Raw genomic sequence first — 5,545 nt, 5'->3', positions numbered from 1 at the left:
CAGGGCAGAAGGCAGACACTCAACCACTGAGCCACTCAGGCGTCCCTAAGCCTGTGACTCTTGATTTCGAGGTTGTGAGTTCAAGCTTCATGTTGGATGTAGAGCTTACTTTTTAAAAAATGACTCAAATACATTAAAACCAATTGTAAGGGACACCTGGGAGGCTCAGTGGTTAAGTGTCTGCCTTTGGCTCAGGGTGTGATCACGGGGCCTCAGGATCAAGTCCTGCATCAGGCTCCCTACGAGGAGCCTGCTTCTCCCTCTGCCTATGTCCCTGCCTCTCTCTGTGTGTCTCTTGTGAATAAATAAATAAAATCTTTAAAAAATATATAGTTGTAAAAATGACATAACAGATAAAGGACTAGTATCCAAAATCTGTAAAGAACTTACCAAACTCAACACCCAAAAAAACAAAGAATCTAGTCAAGAAATGGGCAGAAGACATAAACAGACATTTCTCCAAAAAAGACATACAAATGGCCAATAGACACATGAAAAATTGCTCAACATCATTTGTCATCAGGGAAATACAAATTAAAACCACCTGAGATACCACCTCACACCTGTCAGAATGGCTAAAGTTAATAACTCAGGAAACACCAGATGTTGAAAAGGATGCAGAGAAAGGGGAACCCTTTCTCTTAGACCATTGGTAGAAATTCAACCACTCTGTGTGCAGAGTGCAGCCACTCTGGAAAACAGTATGGAGGTTCCTCAGAAAGTTAAAAATAGAACTACCCTATGACCCAGGAATTGCACTTTCAGGAATTTACCCAAAAGATACAAAAATAGTGACTTGAACGGACACATGCACCCCAATGTTTATAGCAGCAATGTCTACAATAGCCAAAATATGGAAAGAACCCAGATGTCCATTGATAGATGAATGGATAAACAATATATATAATGGAATATTACTCAGCCATCAAAAAGAATGATATCTTGCCATTTGCAATGATGTGGATGGAACTAGAGGGTATTATGCTAAGTGAGCTAATTCAGTCAGAGAAAGGCAAATACCATATGATTTCACTTATATGTGGAAATTAAGAAGCAAAACAGATGAACAAAGAGAAAGCGAAGGAAAAATAAAATAAGATAAAAACAGAGAAGAAGGCAAACCACAAGAGAGTCTTAACTATAGGAAATAAATTGCTAGAGGGGAGGTGGTAGGGGGATGGGATAATCAGGTGACGGGCATTAAGGAGGACACTCGATGTAATGAGCACTGTTATATGCAACTAATGAATCACTAAAGTCTACCCCTGAAACTAAAAATGCACTATGTGTTAACTAAATTGAAGTTAAATAAAAATTTTAAAAATTAAATTAAATTGGGGAGGTAGGGTTGGATAGGATAACTGGGTGACAAGTATTATTGAGTTCATATGATGAGATGAGCACCTGGTGTTATACCATATGTTGGCAAACTGAATTTAAATCAACTTTTTTAAATATTAAATTAAATTTAAAATAAAAAATAAAAACAATTACAGTTTTGGTACTCAACCATTAGGGTCATTCACTGTCTCAAACCTAACACAAATATTTTTTAGTCAACTCCTTATAGGTAGCTTAAAGACTTGTATACTCAGCGTAATATGCCACAGTAGGATTCAGGATGGGCAAGAGACAGGAAAATAGGGATTGAGGAAGATGAAGCTTTCATCTCAAAGGAGCTCTCAAGATCAGTTTTAGAAAAGAGTGCATACAAAAACACAGGATCTGGAAACTGATTCCCATAAAACAACCTCCATACTTTATAGAATGTATATGTATGAGTGCTCCAATTAGAAGATAATAATCTAAAACATTTGAAGATCTTTGTATCTGAAGAAAGATAAGAAATTGTTTGACCTGCTAAAAAACAAACAAAACAAAACAAAAAAAGAGAGAAACCTCACACTTGGGATGCCTGGCTGGCTCAGTTGGTAGAGCTTTTGACTTTTGGTCTCTGGATCATGAGTTCAAGCCCCATGCTGGGTATGGAGTCTACTTAAATTAAAAAAAAAAAAAATGCCCAAGATAAGTCACTCATGCTAGGCCATGTCACCAAACTGGGACTTAATACATAATCAAAATTCAGTTTCAACCTCCCCCAGAAATGTAGTCTTAACCAGTCGGTCAGGAATTTTCTGGCCAACACCAATGAGGTAACTGTCACATGGGCCCTCTCCATCCCCCACAAAAGGAAGATGAAGTTATCTGCATGATGAAACCCCTTTTCCTTCCCCTTAAGACAAAGTAACCCAGCCTGAAATAATCCTTTCTCTTCCTTCACCTTCCTTGCCTCACCCTCATTCCTATTAAAAAAAAAAAAAAAAAACTTCCATTTTGGGACGCCTGGGTGGTTCAGTGGTTAAGTACCTGCCTTCAGCTCAGGGCGCGATCCTGGAGTCCCGAGATCAAGTCTCACATTGGGTACTCTGTAAGGAGCCTGCTTCTCCGAGCTCTGCCTGTGTCTCTGCCTCTGTGTGTGTGTGTTGTGTGTGTGTGTGTGTCTCATGAATAAATAAATAAAATCTTAAAAAAAAATCCATTTTGTACAACTCCTTGGATTTCCCCCTACTTGCTGGATAAGATGCTACCCAATTCATGAATCACTTAATAAGGTCAATTACAGCCCCTCAGTCGCCGCCGGCTGCCTGCCTCGCCGCCCGCTCGCTCCGCTGCCGTCCAGCAGAAATGCTTCAATTACCCTCAGTCCTCCGCCAGATCAGGCCAGTGTCCAGAGTCCTGGCTCCTCATCTCACTCGGGCCTATGCCAAGGATGTAAAATTTGGTGCCGATGCCTGAGCCTTAATGCTTCACGGTGTAGATCTCTTAGCCAATGCTGTAGCCGTTACTATGGGGAAAAACAGTGATTATTGAACAGAGTTGGGGAAGTCCCAATGTAACAAAGCATGGTGTGACCGTAGCAAAGTCAATTGACTTCAAAGACAAATATAAAAATATTGGCGCTAAACTTGTTCAAGATGTTGCCAATAACACAAACGAAGAGGCTGGGGATGGCACCACTACTGCTACTGTCTTGGTACGCTCTATTGCCAAGGAAGGCTTCGAGAAGATTAGCAAAGGTGCTAATCCTGTGGAAATCAGGAGAGGTGTGATGTTAGCTGTTGATGCTGTAATTGCTGAACTTAAGAAGCAGTCTAAACCCGTGACAACCCCTGGAGAAATTGCTCAGGTTGCTACGATTTCTGCAAATGGAGACAAAGAAATTGGCAACATCATTTCTGATGCAATGAAAAAGGTTGGAAGAAAGGGTGTCATCACAGTAAAAGATGGAAAAACACTGAATGATGAATTAGAAATTACTGAAGGCATGAAGTTTGATCGAGGTTATATTTCTCCATACTTTATTAATACATCAAAAGGTCAGAAATGTGAATTCCAAGATGCCTATGTTCTATTGAGTGAGAAGAAGATTCTAGTGTCCAGTCCATTGTATCTGCTCTTGAAATTGCCAATGCTCACCATAAGCCCTTGGTCATAATTGACCAAGGTCACCATAAGCCCCAGGTCACTGTGCCCTGCTTCGGTGCATTCCAGCCTTGGATTCAAAAGTCCAGCTAATGAAGATCAAAGAATTGGTATCGAAATTATTAAGAGAACACTCAAAATTCCTGCTGAAGATGTTTATGGAGAAGCTCTGAATACACTTGTTTTAAATAGGGTAAAAGTTGGTCTTCAGGTTGTGGCAGTCAAAGCTCCAGGTTTTGGTGACAAAGCTGCTTAAAGATATGGCTATTGCTGCTCATGGTGCAGTGTGTGGGGAAGAAGGATTGACTCTAAATCTCAAAGATGTTCAGCCTCATGACTTGGGAAAAGTTGGAGAGGTCATTGTGACCAAAGATGATGCCATGCTTTTAAAAGGAAAAGGTGACAAGGCTCAAATTGAAAAACGTATTCAAGAAATCATTGAGCAGTTAGATATCACAAATAGTGAATATGAAAAGGAAAAGCTGAATGAATGTCTGGCAAAACTCTCAGATGGAGTAGCTGTGTTGAAGGTTGGTGGGATAAGTGATGTTGAAGTGAATGAAAAGAAAGAGTTACAGATGCCCTCAATGCCACAAGAGCTGCTGTTGAAGAAGGCATTGTTCTGGAGGGGGTTGTGCCCTGCTTCGATGCATTCCAGCCTTAGATTCAATAACTCCAGCTAATGAAGATCAAAGAATTGGTATCGAAATTATTAAGAGAACACTCAAAATTCCTGCAATGACCATTGCTAAGAATGCAGGTGTTGAAGGATCATTGATAGTTGAGAAAATTATGCAGAGTTCCTCAGAAGTTGGTTATGATGCTATGCTTTTGTGAATATGGTGGAAAAAGGAATCATTGATCCAACTAAGGTGGTAAGAATTGCTTTATTGGATGCTGCTGGAGTGGCCTCTCTGTTGTAGTCACCGAAATTCCTAAAGAAGAGAAGGACCCAGGAATGGGTGGAATGGGTGGAATGGGAGGTGGTATGTGAGGTGGCATGTTTTGATTCCTAGAATAGTGCTTTACCATTCTTAATGAACTGTGAGAGGAAGCTCAAGGCTGGGTTCCTCAACCATAACTTCAGAGAAGTCAGTTGAAGGAAATGACTAAAGAAAAGACTGGCTGATGTTTAAGAATCGCTATAACCATCAGTTACTGGTTTCAGTTGACAACATATAATGGTTTACTGCATCATTGTCCATGCCTACAGATAATTTATTTTGTATTTTTTGAATAAAAAGACATTTGTACATTCCTGAAAAAAAATAATAATAAGGCCAATTACATCTTCATATTTACTTAGTTGAATTTTTGTTGCTTAACAAATCTTAAATTTTGTTTCTTATATACATCAGAATATCCGGAGTAACCACTAAAAGAACAGATATTCGGATGCCTAGGTAGCTCAGTTGGTGAAGGGTCTGCCTTGGGCTTGGGTCATGATCACAGAGTCCTGGGATGGAGCCCTGCATCAGGCTCCCTGCTCAGTGGGAATCTGCTTCTCCCTCTGCCCCTACCCCTGCTTGTGATCTTTCTCTCTCTCTCACTCTCTCTCTCCCACAAAAATAAATAAATAAATAAAACATTTTAAAAATAAAATATAAAAAATATATATTCTTATATAGACACAGAATCTCCAAAATATTTGGGGGTGGGAGGCACTAGAATAAGCGGGAAAACAAAACCATCTATCATCCAAAAGAAGGAAGAAAGGGAGGTAGTAGAGGAGCAAACAGAAAAAGTAAAAGAAATACAGTAGAATATTAGTAAGGCAAAAAAATCAGTAAATTTTTTTTTATTCAGAAAAAAAATCTGAATAAACCAGTAATTATAATAAACTTAACAGGCAAAACTTTCCAATTAAAAAAAATGATTTTTCAGACTGGATTTTGTAAAAACAATACAAAAGTTATACTTGTTATTTTAAAGAGAAACCATTCCTAAGGGAGAGGGAGAAAGGAAGGAGAGAAGAAGGGAAGTGGTACACAGAAAGGTGAAAAGCCTAAGACTGAAAATAATACCACAGGTCAATACTAACTATAAGAAAGCTGATGTTGCT

General features: G+C 39.2%; 1 pseudogene; it reads left to right on the top strand.

The window, feature by feature from the left end:
* The first annotated feature begins 2,685 nt into the window (after positions 1-2,685).
* LOC112653823 (60 kDa heat shock protein, mitochondrial-like) lies at positions 2,686-4,630 on the top strand (annotated as a pseudogene).
* The last annotated feature ends 915 nt before the right edge of the window (positions 4,631-5,545 follow it).

This window comes from Canis lupus, chromosome 3, assembly GCF_003254725.2.
Source record: "Canis lupus dingo isolate Sandy chromosome 3, ASM325472v2, whole genome shotgun sequence".
NCBI classification, from domain to species: domain Eukaryota; kingdom Metazoa; phylum Chordata; class Mammalia; order Carnivora; family Canidae; genus Canis; species Canis lupus.
This window is presented reverse-complemented; position numbering and strand designations above follow the sequence as displayed.